Here is an 18,668-nt window from a genome sequence, read left to right as displayed (position 1 = left end):
CCAGTATGAATAAATTAAAGTGATAAATAAAATTTATTTTAAATGGATTTTATATAAAAAACAAATGAAAAAAAAAAATCTTTGTGCATGTACAAAACAATTTTGCAATCTAACATAAATCAATTATTAGTATAATATACAGACCTCCAGATCATCTTCCAAAAATAATATATTGTAACAATGTATTTCAAATGGATAAAAGATGAAGACCAATTAACAAAATGCAAAGTAGATCCAACTTTACATCCAAATGTTCATAAGTGATGACGAGAGTAGTAATCAAATGTCATTATCATTAAGAATTCCAGTTCATCAATATCATTTCCTGTCAATTGCATGTTAATAATGAAAAATTATATTAAAAAAAGTTATCAAAAACTTGCTCAGAAACTTGGTTGGAATTAAAACATTACTGTTAAAGCAGATACGAACCAATAGCGCCATTTCGAGTCCTCAATTACTCATACTTGGTCAGTTTCCTGACCCATAATGCTAGTGCAGTAATATAGTAATGCTAGTCTAGTAATATAGACCCACTTGAATGATACTATGCTAATTAACTACTCAATACATTCATACCGCAATAATTATGTTAACAAGTAGCAAAACAATTACTTTTCCTCTCAAAACATTTTGGTTTCTCTATACAAATACAATTAGGTATTTTTTTCTCTCTGTAGTATATCTGAAAACATATATTTTAAAACTATAGATATATTTATAACACACGGTCAATGAGAGACCACACACAGTTCCCTCCCCCTTTAAAACATGAACAATGTAATCATGTAAAGTAACAATCCCCTACATGTATGTATCTCTCAGTTTAATACTGGAAATCGTTGCTGCCTGATCCCCAATCTGCGACAAGGTGTTGTTTATCATAGATGGTGGAGATTTTTACCTGGTGATTGCTAAGAAAGCATGGATGCTTGTACATGTAAGCAAGCAACCAGAAGACTGATGGCTTAAGGTCCTCTCCGAGGGACCTGGTATTGAGGCAGGGCGCGACAAAACCGCTTGCATTTCTCAAAGTCAATTGCCCAATCTGGCAAGTGGTTGTTTTGGAAATGAAATAATAAAATATCAGTAAATTTCAATCTCTTGGATAATCACTATTATCTCTCGTATAATGTCAAACCAGTACAAAAACAGTGGAAACTGATGTAAAATCAGCGCCAATTACCGATAATTTATCGCTAGGTACCTCGTTCGAAAGAACCATGCCATCGCATCTTACGTTCTTTGTGCGCATGCACTACTAAAGTACTATCTTGCGCAATTTGCAGATGCAAAAAAAACACACAAAAAAACACCAAAGAGGCTAAACTTTCAAATTTTGCATCTTTAAATAAACGTAATGACTCAAACCTACTTTGCTGAAAATAAACTTTTAAATGTGTGTTCTTCACTTTACACGATCATCAATTGTTATTTTGTATGGCCTTTACAAATAATAGTACTATCATTAAAAAAATAATGAAAAAACAAAGAAAATAATAAAACAAATTGGGCAAGCAGTTTTTTTTTCTGTTGGGCAAGCAAATTTGTAGATAAAAATTATTATTTAACAAATAACAAAATTTGAAACTTGATTATAAATAATTATTATTATAACAATAATTATTATTATAATCAAAATTTGAATGTTATTATTTGTTAAATAATAATTTTTATCTATAAATTGTTCTTCAAAACGGGATTTTGTAACATTGCTCATCACAGCTACGTCATAACAAAGCGGTTCAAGCCTATTATATTTGTGGTGTTTACACAAGATTGGTCTGGTAAGAAACCTCTCATTTTTCATATTTATACGAACAGATTTTTTGTACCTTCATACGCATTAGGCGTATGAAGGTGTATACATGTAGATAAATAAAATCCAACAAATTCACACGATTTCTAGCTCTAAAGATGGATTTCCTAGGGAAATCCATCCGTGTTTACATGTCTCGCTTAGCTATGTACATGTACATGTATGGGGAGCGTTTCAAGGCTCTGTGATGTAAAAGTATATGTAAAAATGTCATCACTGATGTAAAAAATAAAATTATCAACGCTTAGGGTCTACCTCCAAATCTCGAAGATCTCCGAAGATCCTTTTATACTGCGGTCGAAATCATGCAAACAACAATCGAAATGTGAACTAGAATTTTAATTCGTCATGAGGACGAATTAGGTGATCTGTCTCTGATTTCATGATCACGAAGACAATAAGCATGTTTATTGAGATCAATATGATCATCATGATGACAACTAAACTTCTCTTACGATAAGAATATGTTGAATACTCTTGAAAAAGAGGGAAATGAGAAAGTTCTGTGAAAAAGTCTAGGTCATACACATATTGTACATTAAAAGGGATTTTAATCTCTTTTAATTGTCCAATGTTTTATTTTATAAACATTGTAATGGTCATAAAGGACCATTTGTGAAATGTTGAAAAGAAAAAAAAAAAAAAATTTATGTTCACCCCTGGGCTCGAACCCTGCACCCTAAGGACGCAAGTCTGATGCCTTCCCAATTGAGCTACACTGTTTCCCATAGACTTTACACATAAGCAAATTAAGAGGATCTCAAATCCAATTTTGCAAGAGAAATACGGGCATGATCCGGCATCGGCTCGGAAAATGGAGACCACACTTGCGATAGCTTACAATCTCAGCTACAACATATTCCAAGCTCAGAGAAAACCATCAAAAACAAATGGAGATATGGCTCGCGAAATAGAGGAATGTAGAATCCAGTTTTGAGAAAAAGTCATTTCCCATAGAGATTGCACACAAAATGAGCGAAAATGACATACATGTACCCCTATAAATTGACATTTCTAGGGATAATCTGTTCCTAAAAATGTATATAAAGCCAACTCATCAGATAGAGTAAGTCCTCAGCAACAACATATCAGAAACTGAGCGAAAATAGACCAATATTTATGGAGTTAGAGTCAAATTTGCATAATTATGATGACGTCAGAAGTAGCAAAATGGGAATTTTGAGTTCCGACGCCATTTTGATGACGTCATGATAAAATTTCGGGTCAAATGTGACATTATACAAATAATGCATGCAGCCGAGTGCGTTAGTGGAAATGCAGAGCACGCGAGGTTTCTTTAGATAGGTGCTGCACTGTGCACGAGCCGCTTGCGGCGAGTGCCCAGTGTGCACCATCTGAAGAAACCGAGCTTTCTCTGCATTTACTTTTACACACGACAGAGCAAGTGCATCATTTGTTTTATAAAATAGCTACACAGAAACGAATTCTTAAAAAGTTACAGTACACTTTTGTTAGACTTCTCCCGGGACTTCTTCCGCACTGTTCTGCTTGAGCGTGCAATGTCAATTTTCGTTGCACACCTTTTGCACTGCCGTGCAATGCACCAAAAAAGTTGGATGTCATGTGACGCGTATTGGCCAATCGCGATGCTTGAAATAATACCCCTATTTTATAAAAAATCATATCTCCCATCCATACTCTATTCGAATATGAAAAAAAAATTGGGGGTCAACGGACTTCCTAAAGAGCTATAATGAATTTTGTATAGGCATGTTTTTGCACATATATTGTCTATGGTTAGTGCGTGCGCGTGCTGTAAACTTTGATGGAGGCTAATTCCATTATTACTTGTCGTAAAAGGTTGATCAAGGTATCAAATTGTTCAGAATTATATTATCGGTGCATTGAGATAAAAAAATTGGCGATCCTATGTTGTATAGTGCCGTTACGCGCGAGAACCGTGCGCGCTCGCAAATTTTTGAAATGCTTAAAATGACATGATTCATACTCTACTTTGGTCAATAAGTGATTTTGAGAATTTTAAAATTTTGACGCGCGCGTACGCGCACGTCATGACCTTTACATGACCTTTGATGACATGGACAGTTGACCCTTGACCTGAAGTTAATGTGATGTAAATATTGTTGATTTTTGATAATTGATAATGAAGATATGATTGATAATGTGATTTTACAAAATGGCGTCGAGATGACGTCATGATGACCTTTTGACCTTGAACTTGTTTCGTACACATGACATGATATATCCCCATAACTGATGATATTTTGAAGATAATTGATGATGTAGATTAGAAGATTTTAGTGCAACAAGAAAAGGGTGGAAAAATAAAAATAAAGAAATAAATGAAAAAGAAAATTTGTACGAAATTAATAGTTGATCTGTCGATTGACAGATCACCTAATAACAGCCTCGATTCAAGTCGTCGGTGTATAAAAGGAAATTGTACTAAAACTCAATAGGTTGCACTTCAAACATGTAACAACGCCATCTTTTGACAAGATGATGAAAGGGCAAGAGAAAAAATGCTGAGCGCCTAGAACACAACCAGCAATACTTGCAAAGAAAACAGACAGAGAAAAGAGAGAAGAAAAAAAAGAAAAAAAAAAGAAAAAAAAAAAGCATAAGAAAATAAACAAAAACAGAAAAAAAAGGAAAAAAAAGAAAAGAGGTAGAAAAAAGAAGACAAAGAAAAGAAATAAAGACAAAGATAAAAAGAAAGATTAAAAGAAAAGAAAACAAAAGGAGCAAAAAAGTGGGTAAAAAATGAGAAGGAAAAAAAAGAAAGTAAAATAGAAAAAAAGCCAAGGGATGAAGGGAAAGAAGCTTTTCATCCTCTCAAAAAAGGCTCAAAATCAAAGTACCAGTACCGTAGAGGCAAAAATAGTCATTTTTTGACTGGTTGTCAACACACCGCAAGACAGAAGAAGATGTAAACAAGCAAGCGTATAAAAAATATCGCAAGCCCTCTCGCAGCTCAGCTCTACCTGTTCTACATATGATCATACGCGATAAATCCGGATACGCCATCAGACGCCACATGTGTGTGATTCAATTTCAAATCTTCTTCGGCATCAAGATAAAAATAATTAAGCCTAGGAATAGTAGGATGGGGGGTCGGGTGTCCGGACACTTTATATTTTTGAAGCCTTCTTTTTTGTCTTTGGATTACACTAAAAATATGAATTCAATAGTTATAATCATCTTCAATTTTGTTCTCTCTAATATTTCCTAACATTTTCTACTAAAAATTGATGAAACTTCGTTTGTAAATTTTTCCAAATGACTTTCTAAAATTGATCGTCCGGACACACAACAACTGGGTATATGGCAAGTTCCCCAAAGTCTGCGCAGTCCCCCTTATCTGCGCACACGCGTATCTGCGCGATTCTAGTAAAAGAAGATACGCAACGAGCATGAACTGTACACATGTAATACATAGACAGGTATTCATTAAAAAATCTAACTCAAAATGATGGAACAATAATGAATTTAGGGCATTTCGTGTGACGGCCTCAAAATGCAGCCTTTCTCATAAAAATCCCTGAATCGTGTGCAAAGTGAATGGGTGCGCAGACATGGGGTATGGTTGGAACTACCCCTTATCGACCACCTAATCTTCTAAGCATCGTATCTGCGAAAATATTCATCAATTTTACCCAGTTTTCGTCTCATTTGTGCAGAAAATTGAGCAGATCAGATTCCCATGTTTCGCTCGGCGACTTCGATTCAATCCGCGTATATATCGACGAACAACGAATACGACGATTTTACATTTGCTCATTTGCACCCGTCTTTTGAAACCGACCACCCGCGTTACGCTAAGTTTACGGCCGATTCTTGTCACGGTGGCGAAATATTTTTACTCTTCAAAATCAGGTCTATGATGTCAACATGCTAAATTATCGTCTCGCTACTTCCACTGCGAGCTCCGGCACATGATTCGACGATTGACGACGGATATTTGTTCTAAAGCCGTTTCCTATCGGATTTCTTGGTTTTTCAGCGGGGTTTGGGTCTGGTCAATACAATTTTGATTAATTCTACTAATTTCTACTTTTTGTTGCTTCCTTTTTTCTCGTAAAATTGATTCTTACCGTTTCTATGGACACTGCGCCTACTCTCCCGCGCGTATCGTTTGTAATACGCAATAATTTTAACGCGCGCAAGGTGGTCGGTTTCAAAAGAGGTGGTCGATATGTGGTAGTCTCGCCATACCATTTTTTTTTTCAATCTGAAAATGACAGCCGATGTTTTTTCAAGAAAATTGTTTTATTTCCTTTCATTTTTTTAATGAGAAATTTGGTACACTTACTCAAAATAATATAAGGAACATTATTAACTGAAATATTTTGTGAAATAAGAAGAAATTCATGTTCAATCTTAACTCAAATTGTTAGGTGCGCAGACTCTTGGGGCCCACCATCATACCATTTTTATAAATTATAGAAAGAAAAACATGAGGGAAAGTGTGGCTTCATATCGTTTCTTAAGTTTCATGGGAAACATTAAATTCTATAACAGTTCGTAATCTAGTGCCTAAATACTAGAAAATTCCATGGAAGTTTTGCGGGTGTTGTGCCTTGTACTGTAGTATGGTAGTGGATCGTATTACCGAACACTTTTCATGAATTCAATCATATCAAACACATTATTCTCATCAAATTCGTCAAACTTTCACCATTAATACACAATTACCTACAAAATATAAATATGTAAAAATTTTTGCCGAAATCGTTTTTCTGTTTTACGATATTAGCTTCCAATCGAATCCCTCTTCGCATGTAAAATATTTTGGTCACTTGAATTTTGAAAAAGGTATCGTATTACCGAACGTGTGTTTTCTATGGGAAAAATTGAGAAAACAACAAAATCACCGATGAGGTTTTTTACCATATCTTATGGGTCATTCCATGGGGTTGGGGCAAAAATTGTGACATCAGGGTCAAAAAATAGAAATGTAATAAATGATTTTTTTTTTTCTTATACGTTTCATGGGACAATTCTTCAACTAAATCCACTTACAGGCATTTTATACCACCCTGCATATTTGAGTAAATTGCGAAACAAGATTTGACAAAATACCACCGTTACACGGACATCATTTATCATCCTTACTTAGACTATACTCTCCCACTGTCAAAATAAAAGGGTTGATCTCAATTCCTCTTAATAAATATTTTGCTAACAACATTTTTAGTCACTTTATTCCACATTTTCAAACATGGCATATATATTTTGAAAGATTTAGCATCAATAAATGGAACTTGATGCTCTGTGTGTATACCAGTGCCATGTTCTGTGTCGTTCTTTTTTCTCACCAGTCAAGAAAATTCAATTTATGATGGCATGTAGAACTAAATAGTTGACAGAGGTCATGCCTCAACAGAATGGAATATTCTTTTTGGAAATACTCAACTACTCTTTCTGGCCTAACCTTCTATTTTTGGTGTTACCACTGTTACATGGACATCATGTCTCTGTAACAGAGGTATAATTTGAAGCATTGTAAGTTAAGGTCCATTAATGGTCATCACATACCAAATTACACTTTCTGCCTTAAATTATTTGCACAAGATCAATTGATTATATTAGAAAAAAAACATTTTGCTTGTCAAATTCTTTGCAAATAAAATAAATTTAAATTAGAGTTTAAACAAAGAAAAATGTACAAAATTATTGACAAATTATGTGTCGTTCTTTTTTCTCACCAGTCAAGAAAATTCAATTTATGATGGCATGTAGAACTAAATAGTTGAGAGAAGTCATGCCTCAACAGAATGGAATATTCTCTTTGGAAAAACTCAACTACTCTCTCTGGCCTAACCTTCTATTTTTGTTTGGTGTTACCACCGTTACATGGACATCATGTCTCTGTAACAGAGGTATAATTTGAAGCATTGTAAGTTAAGATCCATTAATGGTCATTACATACCAAATTACACTTTCTGCCTTAGAATATTTGCACAAATTCAATTGATTATACTAGAAGAAAAACATTTTGCATGTCAAATTCTTTGCAAGTAAAGTCTAAAGGGGAAAAAACGAAACAGTGCTATCTTACGATCTCCAAATCTTTTATTACTTTGAAATATCTCCTTCAAGATATTACTTTCAAATGTAGATACCTCTGTTACACGGACATCATTCCTTGTAATGGTCATATTGAATAGCATTACTTGAATATTTGACATATTTTTCTAGTATCAACACACTAAATGCAAGTTAACTCATCTTACTCAAGTGCACAAATACAACATCTACAAGCAAGCTTCTTTAATTCATATCAATGAACAGGTAAAATGTTTTTTTTATTCATACACAATTATAAAATTTTTTGATACCTTTGATACAATATTCAGGTGAAAAATATGTAGGGAAAAGGTACTAGTTTAGTTCTTCTAAGCTATGGTTTTTCAAGACAAAACAAGACAAAGTTGGCATGGAAGACATGGACAACGCATTTATACCTTACACATATAAACTTGTTCAATTTGTTAACTCAATTTGTTTTACCTCAGTTACATGGACATCATGTCCTCAAAATGGTAGTGTAGAAGTGACATTAATTAAAATATAATCATGTCATCACTGGAACTTACATACATTAGATAAAACATTAAGTTCCAACATGCGAAAAGGACAATTGTAAAGTACTTAGTGGACAAATTTAATTAAAAAAACTCACCACCTTTATATCTTCTATTTTTTTAACAGAGTTGTAAGCGAGAAAGTAAAATGTACTAAGCTATTCTAATGTTCAAAAATAAAACTGCAAGAACTCTTTGGTAAACTTCTTACTGGCAAATGCAAAAAAATGTATTACAATGTACACTAAACCTGACTATTAAAATTAACATGCAATATTTCTCTCTGCATTCAGGTTACAAGTTTATGAACTTCAAGAAGACTGGTGACCCAATAAGAAATTTCAGTTTGGAAGAGGATTCTGTCAATGTCACAAAGTGGATGGAGGTAGAATTGTGCCTCGCCATCAGGCCAGGAGTACGGGTCACCAGATTGACACTTCATGTACTGAAGATATACATTTTCACCTTGAACAGAGGCTACCTGTAGTTGAGAAAAATAGTATTTGGAAGTTTGACTATATTTTTTAAGCAATAAGCAAATATTTTTTATATTATATCAAATCATTTACTTATTTATGTCTTGACATTTTCTCAAAAGGGGGTGGATTACTAGGGACAATGAATCTGATCTGTTCTTGCAAAATACACAGGAACCTTCACTTTGTATTTTTTCATAGCAAATAGAATTCATCATTTCATAGTTCATAAATTAAATATAAAGTTACGTTTTATAGAAGGTTTTTGTATTTGTGTTGTTGTGTTCTACTTTGTTTTCACAATACAATTACTTGCCCATTACCTTTTCATAAATTATCTGTACTTCAATTTCATTTCTCAATGGATTAATTTAATCTAATTTTATTCTGCATTCTAATCAAGGATGGTTATCTAGACAATTCCATTAAGTTTTTTATGACCATCCTATTTAATTTTCATCGCTGAAGTTTAATTGTTCAAGCAATTACATAATATATGTATGTTTTATTGGAATTAAATGAATTAATGGAATTCAAATCTGCAATTTACCTTCTGATACAGCAAATAAACTCTTGTGAAACAAACTTGATTGTGTCACATTTTCTTTTGTTCACTGTACATGTTTTAAAAATCTCATTATATTGCAATTAAAAAAATCACATTGAAAACAATCACACAGGCTTTTGCTTTCTGATAAAACGAACCCCCCCCCCCCTCTCCTTACAATTGAATATATAGAAATCAAAATACAAAATATTGAGAGAAAAAAAGAATGTGCTGAAAAGTATAACATTCAACAAGATGAAAAGTTTTGGGAAGGTTAGGCCTACAGCCAAGAATTACTAGTAATTGGATTATGGCCATGCTTCATCATACACAAAGCACATGTACTATGTGTAGGGGGTAGTAACAGAAAAATTATTTTGCCCCCCCCCCTTCTTTCGGATTGGGATCAGCTGACAAGCAAAAAAAAATATATAAAAAAAAAATTTAAAAAAAAAAAAAAATGGGGGGGGGGGGGGGGGGCCTGCCTCCCCCGTGGCGCTGCCACTGGTTCTAAACTCTCATTTTTTTGGGGAAATTCAAATTTGATCATCAGGTCTTTGATACCCATATTACGTAGAATCAGTAGGAGCCAATTTAAACAAGGCGAGATTTTGTACCAAATCTGAGATGTCGGCATGATCATCGGTGATAGAGCAGTTTTTTTTAGTATCCATTGGCCTATTGAAATAACATATTTCGGTGTTTAAAAAAATCAACTAAATTGCGATTGAATCATGTCAGCTAACATTCAAAACATGTTTGCACGGAATCACAGTAATAAAAACATTATTTCTTTGGGGCCGTTTAGCAAATCTGGAACAAACACGGCGATGTCTCAATCACATATTTCACTTACACGAAAAGATACATGTGGGACTGTAGTAAAAGATTATGGAAAATTAGCGAGATTTTTCAAACTTAAAAACACTTTCTGCATGATAATATAGTTTCACATTTTTAAGATAAGGTTTAACTGATTTAAAAATACGAGTATCGGGATAAATCTCCGTACTTACGTCGCTTTGAAAGGGAAAACATCGTTACACGGACATTGCGGGAAGATTCCCAATTGCAATGCTGCAAAACACCCGATATCATAGCCGTGGTTCGTGTGCACGTGGATTTCGGCTAACATCCCGTCCGTCTGATACAACGACGGTCTCTTCTCCGGTCTCTCCTTTTTACATATGCGATGAAATGTGATCCACCGTTACAAATTTGGCCCGGACATCGCCCAAAACATCGGCGACCCTCGATTAATTTACATGACATTAACATTGGTTTTCAAAGCTAATCTTTTGATGAAAAGTTGCTTACTGCCTGCCCTTTATTTCTGACACATAACTTTGGAAAGAATGATTTCTGACTTCTAGTTATTTACCACTTTACCGCCGTTACAGAAAAAAATAAACGCGGACATCGCATGTAACGGTGGTATGCGATGTTGTAGGAATGATTTATGATATGAAGCCTCTTTTCATTTGCTATCCCATTACTGTTTTGTTATTAAACAAATGTTGCTTTATCAATCATGGCCATTTGAATTTGACTAAGTTTATCTTTTAATTAGATATCTTCAACTGAAAATGACCATTTTGGATGTCACACTTGGTACCCCAAAAAAGAGTCTGGACATCATCATTTAAAGTCTCACCATCAAAAATACTTGAGGTTCAACATTTTTATTTCTGCATCAAGTAATTGCTTACATAACTGCCTTCCAACAAAACCACATTGCAACATCCAAACGCCAAACACATTTTCAGGATAAAGGCAAAGCCAACAATTCATATGGAACACAAAAAAGTGCTGTTGCCCCAACCCTGTGGAATGACCCTTATTATTTCTAGAATATTAAGACTTTGAAAATGTGTTTTGACCATTTTTCATCATCTTCCTATTCAGTTTCTCTTTGGAAGAATGTTGCAAAGTTTTGAGCATATGAAACTTTTTCTGACGTGTATGGTGCGCGCGTTCGGTAATACAAGGCCGGTCGGTAGCCGGAGTAGAGTCAGCCAACAATAAGCTAGCCAACAGCAAGCCAGCCAACAGTTCCAGCCAACAATATCGCGATGTAAGATAGATCAGATACAGGATTTTGCGCAGGAAGAGAAGCGTGCATTCTTGTACAAATCAAACAAACGGGGTCAGGTGGGGTTTCCCTTCTTTCAATTTGTAAAGAAAAACAACGGGCTAGTGCTTAAATTTTAGTAGCCCACACCCCTATATACTCTATGTGTTTTCGTATATTGAGGAGTAAATTTCAACTAAAAGTCCTCTTTATAAAATACAATTGGAAGATTGCTCCTGAAATTTATTTTGGGTGTGTGTAGGGGGGTTTCCCTTCTTTCAATTTGTAAAGAAAAACAACTGGCTAGTGCTTTAATTTTAGTAGCCCACACCCCTATATACTCTATGTGTTTTCGTATATTGAGGAGTAAATTTCAACTAAAAGTCCTCTTTATAAAATACAATTGGAAGATTGCTCCTGAAATTTATTTTGGGTGTGTGTAGGGGGGTTTCCCTTCTTTCAATTTGTAAAGAAAAACAACTAGCTAGTGCTTTAATTTTAGTAGCCCACACCCCTATATACTCTATGTGTTTTCGTATATTGAGGAGTAAATTTCAACTAAAAGTCCTCTTTATAAAATACAATTGGAAGATTGCTCCTGAAATATATTTTGGGTGTGTGTAGGGGGGTTTCCCTTCTTTCGATTTGTAAAGAAAAACAACGGGCTAGTGCTTTAATTTTAGTAGCCCACACCCCTATATACTCTATGTTTTTTCGTATATTGAGGAGTAAATTTCAACTAAAAGTCCTCTTTATAAAATACAATTGGAAGATTGCTCCTGAAATTTATATTGGGTGTGTGTAGGGGGGTTTCCCTTCTTTCAATTTGTAAAGAAAAACAACTGGCTAGTGCTTTAATTTTAGTAGCCCACACCCCTATATACTCTATGTGTTTTCGTATATTGAGGAGTAAATTTCAACTAAAAGTCCTCTTTATAAAATACAATTGGAAGATTGCTCCTGAAATATATTTTGGGTGTGTGTAGGGGGGGTTTCCCTTCTTTCAATTTGTAAAGAAAAACAAGGGGCTAGTGCTTTAGTTTTAGTAGCCCACACCTCTATATACTCTATGTTTTTTCGTATATTGAGGAGTAAATTTGAACTAAAAGTCCTCTTTATAAAATACAATTGGAAGATTGCTCCTGAAATATATTTTGGGTGTGTGTAAGGGGGTTTCCCTTCTTTTAATTTGTAAAGAAAAACAACGGGCTAGTGCTTTAATTTTAGTAGCCCACACACTGGCGTAAATCCGTGTTGATGGGTGGGGGGGGATGACTGAAATATTTTGGCATTTTTTTGCAATCATGTTTTTAGATATGCAACGAATTGTCATTGATATGTCCACAGTGGCGTACCGTGGGTCACGGCATTGGGGAGGGGGGGCACCAGCAAAATTTTTGAATCAATAAGTGAGTGCGCTAGTGAGCGCGCGAAGTTGCCAGTTATACTGACCTAATAGAGACATTTTAAGGACAATGTCATTAAACGGTGTATGTCACTGATCAAATAATGCGAGCGCGAAGCGCGAGCTGAATTTTTTTATATTCACACCTAAAAAGGGACAATATAATCAAATTTGTGTAATCATGATAGGTACATGTCTCGCTAAACAATGCGAGCGCGAAGCGCGAGCTGAAAACATAGATAATTCAGACCTGAAGTGGGGCATCCTAAGGTTTCTTTGTAGGAATTAATTAGGACCATACGTATTTCATTAACCAAATGATGCGAGCGCGAAGCGCGAGCTGAAAATTTTTGATATTCAGATCAGAAGAAGGGAAATTTTAAGGACTGATTTTAGGAATTCATGAAGAGCAGACATATCTCACCAATCCACTAATGCGAACGTAATCACGGACAGGAAATGTTTCATATGTACGAAGACCTTAACATGGGGCAATCACTTTTGAGTCATGAAAAAGAAGCATATGTCACTACATAAAACAAATGATAACTCAAGTGCTAGGAAATATATTTGGTTTATATTGACTTGAAAACGGGATGTTTTAGTACAACATGATTATATATATCTCGTTAAACAGACAATGCGAGCATCAGGAACAATAAAAAAAGACGTAAGCCCTGGGCAAATTATGTTTCATAAAGTTGTAATGTAACATAACATAATTATAATATAATATAACATTATAATGAATAATATTTTCTTCTTTCCCACTACGTACGTTTCTCTTCCTTTCTCCCTTTTTTCTCCTTTTCCCCCTTTCCCCGTTTTTTTTTGTCAGCCGATGGGGGGGGGGGGGGGATGTGCCCCCCATGCCCCCCGTATAGTTACGCCACTGTATGTCCATATGGCAAATACCCCTCCAATATTATTATCTTTTTTTACCCCATGATGGTTTAATGGTTTTATTAGAGATTACATTCAAAATTTTTTGACATTCCATCTTAATCCCTTCCCAAAGACCCCAACATTGATGAATTGGAAGAAAAAGCGGGTTTCTCTTCAATGTTATAATAAGCACATAAGTATTTTGTTTGGAAATGGTGAAATGGCTCTTTATTTGCATTTTATGATTCAATAATATTGTTTTATTTGTTAAGCGGTATTTTAGGAAGAATTTTCACCAATAAAAAAATTGTCTCTTATGATTTTTTTTTCATTTCTTTCGTAAAAAGTGGGGGGGGGGGGATGTTTGTACAGGCCATCCCCCCCCTCCTCGAAAAGTGGGGGGGATATATCCCCCCCATCCCCCCCGGGATTTACGCCAGTGAGCCCACACCCCTATATACTCTGTGTGTTTTCGTATATTGAGGAGTAAATTTCAACTAAAAGTCCTCTTTATAAAATACAATTGGAAGATTGCTCCTGAAATATATTTTGGGTGTGTGGAGGGGGGTTTCCCTTCTTTCAATTTGTAAAGAAAAACACGGGGCTTGTGCCTTCGTTTTAGTAGCCCACACTCATATACACTCCTATATATTCCTCGTTTTTATATATATTGAGGAGTAAATTTGAACTAAAAGTCCTCTTTATAAAATACAATTGGAAGATTGCTCCTGAAATTTATTTTGGGTGTGTGTAGGGGGGTTTCCCTTCTTTCAATTCGTAAAGAAACACAACGGGATAGTGCTTTAATTTTAGTAGCCCACACCCTTATATACTCCTATATATTCCACGTTTTTATATATATTGAGGAGTAAATTTGAACTAAAAGTCCTCTTTATAAAATACAATTGGAAGATTGCTCCTGAAATATATTTTGGGTGTGTGGAGGGGGATTTCCCTTCTTTCAATTTGTAAAGAAAAACAACGGGCTAGTGCTTTAGTTTTAGTAGCCCACACCCCTATACACTCTATGTATTTTCGTGTATTGAGGAGTAAATTTCAACTAAAAGTCCTCTTTATAAAATACAATTGGAAGATTGCTCCTGAAATACATTTTTGGTGTCTGGAGGGGGGTTTCCCTTCTTTCAATTTGTAAAGAAAAACAAGGGGCTAGTGCCTTCGTTTTAGTAGCCCACACTCATATACATTCCTATATATTCCACGTTTTTATATATATTGAGGAGTAAATTTCAACTAAAAGTCCTCTTTATAAAATACAATTGGAAGATTGCTCCTGAAATATATTTTGGGTGTGTGTAGGGGGGTTTCCCTTCTTTCAATTTGTAAAGAAAAACAAGGGGCTAGTGCTTTAGTTTTAGTAGCCCACACCTCTATATACTCTAGGTTTTTTCGTATATTGAGGAGTAAATTTGAACTAAAAGTCCTCTTTATAAAATACAATTGGAAGATTGCTCCTGAAATATATTTTGGGTGTGTGTAGGGGGGTTTCCCTTCTTTCGATTTGTAAAGAAAAACAACGGGCTAGTGCTTTAGTTTTAGTAGCCCACACCCCTATATACTCGATGTTTTTTCGTGTATTGAGGAGTAAATTTGAACTAAAAGTCCTCTTTATAAAATACAATTGGAAGATTGCTCCTGAAATATATTTTTGGTGTGTGGAGGGGGGTTTCCTTTCTTTCAATTCGTAAAGAAAAACAAGGGGCTAGTGCCTTCGTTTTAGTAGCCCACACTCATATACATTCCTATATATGCCACATTTTTATATATATTGAGGAGTAAATTTCAACTAAAAGCCCTCTTTATAAAATACAATTTGAAGATTGCTCCTGAAATATATTTTGGGTGTGTGTAGGGGGGTTTCCCTTCTTTCAATTTGTAAAGAAAAACAAGGGGCTTGTGCCTTCGATTTAGTAGCCCACACTCATATACACTCCTATATATTCCACGATTTTATATATATTGAGGAGTAAATTTGAACTAAAAGTCCTCTTTATAAAATACAATTGGAAGATTGCTCCTGAAATTTATTTTGGGTGTGTGTAAGGGGGTTTCCCTTCTTTCAATTTGTAAGAAAAACAACGGGCTAGTGCTTTACTTTTAGTAGCCCACACCCCTATATACTCTATGTTTTTTCGTATATTGAGGAGTAAATTTCAACTAAAAGTCCTCTTTATAAAATACAATTGGAAGATTGCTCCTGAAATTTATTTTGGGTGTGTGTAGGGGGGTTTCCCTTCTTTCAATTTGTAAAGAAAAACAACTGGCTAGTGCTTTAATTTTAGTAGCCCACACCCCTATATACTCTATGTGTTTTCGTATATTGAGGAGTAAATTTCAACTAAAAGTCCTCTTTATAAAATACAATTGGAAGATTGCTCCTGAAATTTATTTTGGGTGTGTGTAGGGGGGTTTCCCTTCTTTCAATTTGTAAAGAAAAACAACTAGCTAGTGCTTTAATTTTAGTAGCCCACACCCCTATATACTCTATGTGTTTTCGTATATTGAGGAGTAAATTTCAACTAAAAGTCCTCTTTATAAAATACAATTGGAAGATTGCTCCTGAAATATATTTTGGGTGTGTGTAGGGGGGTTTCCCTTCTTTCGATTTGTAAAGAAAAACAACGGGCTAGTGCTTTAATTTTAGTAGCCCACACCCCTATATACTCTATGTTTTTTCGTATATTGAGGAGTAAATTTCAACTAAAAGTCCTCTTTATAAAATACAATTGGAAGATTGCTCCTGAAATTTATATTGGGTGTGTGTAGGGGGGTTTCCCTTCTTTCAATTTGTAAAGAAAAACAACTGGCTAGTGCTTTAATTTTAGTAGCCCACACCCCTATATACTCTATGTGTTTTCGTATATTGAGGAGTAAATTTCAACTAAAAGTCCTCTTTATAAAATACAATTGGAAGATTGCTCCTGAAATATATTTTGGGTGTGTGTAGGGGGGGTTTCCCTTCTTTCAATTTGTAAAGAAAAACAAGGGGCTAGTGCTTTAGTTTTAGTAGCCCACACCTCTATATACTCTATGTTTTTTCGTATATTGAGGAGTAAATTTGAACTAAAAGTCCTCTTTATAAAATACAATTGGAAGATTGCTCCTGAAATATATTTTGGGTGTGTGTAAGGGGGTTTCCCTTCTTTTAATTTGTAAAGAAAAACAACGGGCTAGTGCTTTAATTTTAGTAGCCCACACACTGGCGTAAATCCGTGTTGATGGGTGGGGGGGGATGACTGAAATATTTTGGCATTTTTTTGCAATCAATTCATTTATTATTTTCCATTAAAAAACAACAAAATATGTACATTTGAAATACACATGTATATACATAAATAGATCAAATACATAAGCATAGTAAATTAATATTGTAAGTAATAGAAATAAATGGAAAATGGAACACCTGTAGAAAGCTTGTTGTTTTTAGATATGCAACGAATTGTCATTGATATGTCCACAGTGGCGTACCGTGGGTCACGGCATTGGGGAGGGGGGGCACCAGCAAAATTTTTGAATCAATAAGTGAGTGCGCTAGTGAGCGCGCGAAGTTGCCAGTTATACTGACCTAATAGAGACATTTTAAGGACAATGTCATTAAACGGTGTATGTCACTGATCAAATAATGCGAGCGCGAAGCGCGAGCTGAATTTTTTTATATTCACACCTAAAAAGGGACAATATAATCAAATTTGTGTAATCATGATAGGTACATGTCTCGCTAAACAATGCGAGCGCGAAGCGCGAGCTGAAAACATAGATAATTCAGACCTGAAGTGGGGCATCCTAAGGTTTCTTTGTAGGAATTAATTAGGACCATACGTATTTCATTAACCAAATGATGCGAGCGCGAAGCGCGAGCTGAAAATTTTTGATATTCAGATCAGAAGAAGGGAAATTTTAAGGACTGATTTTAGGAATTCATGAAGAGCAGACATATCTCACCAATCCACTAATGCGAACGTAATCACGGACAGGAAATGTTTCATATGTACGAAGACCTTAACATGGGGCAATCACTTTTGAGTCATGAAAAAGAAGCATATGTCACTACATAAAACAAATGATAACTCAAGTGCTAGGAAATATATTTGGTTTATATTGACTTGAAAACGGGATGTTTTAGTACAACATGATTATATATATCTCGTTAAACAGACAATGCGAGCATCAGGAACAATAAAAAAAGACGTAAGCCCTGGGCAAATTATGTTTCATAAAGTTGTAATGTAACATAACATAATTATAATATAATATAACATTATAATGAATAATATTTTCTTCTTTCCCACTACGTACGTTTCTCTTCCTTTCTCCCTTTTTTCTCCTTTTCCCCCTTTCCCCGTTTTTTTTTGTCAGCCGATGGGGGGGGGGGGATGTGCCCCCCATGCCCCCCGTATAGTTACGCCACTGTATGTCCATATGGCAAATACCCCTCCAATATTATTATCTTTTTTTACCCCATGATGGTTTAATGGTTTTATTAGAGATTACATTCAAAATTTTTTGACATTCCATCTTAATCCCTTCCCAAAGACCCCAACATTGATGAATTGGAAGAAAAAGCGGGTTTCTCTTCAATGTTATAATAAGCACATAAGTATTTTGTTTGGAAATGGTGAAATGGCTCTTTATTTGCATTTTATGATTCAATAATATTGTTTTATTTGTTAAGCGGTATTTTAGGAAGAATTTTCACCAATAAAAAAATTGTCTCTTATGATTTTTTTTTCATTTCTTTCGTAAAAAGTGGGGGGGGGGGATGTTTGTACAGGCCATCCCCCCCTCCTCGAAAAGTGGGGGGGATATATCCCCCCCATCCCCCCGGGATTTACGCCAGTGAGCCCACACCCCTATATACTCTGTGTGTTTTCGTATATT

The sequence above is a fragment of the Lytechinus pictus genome, chromosome 3 (assembly GCF_037042905.1).
Source record: "Lytechinus pictus isolate F3 Inbred chromosome 3, Lp3.0, whole genome shotgun sequence".
In the NCBI taxonomy this organism is placed as follows: Eukaryota; Metazoa; Echinodermata; class Echinoidea; order Temnopleuroida; family Toxopneustidae; genus Lytechinus; species Lytechinus pictus.
This window is presented reverse-complemented; position numbering follows the sequence as displayed.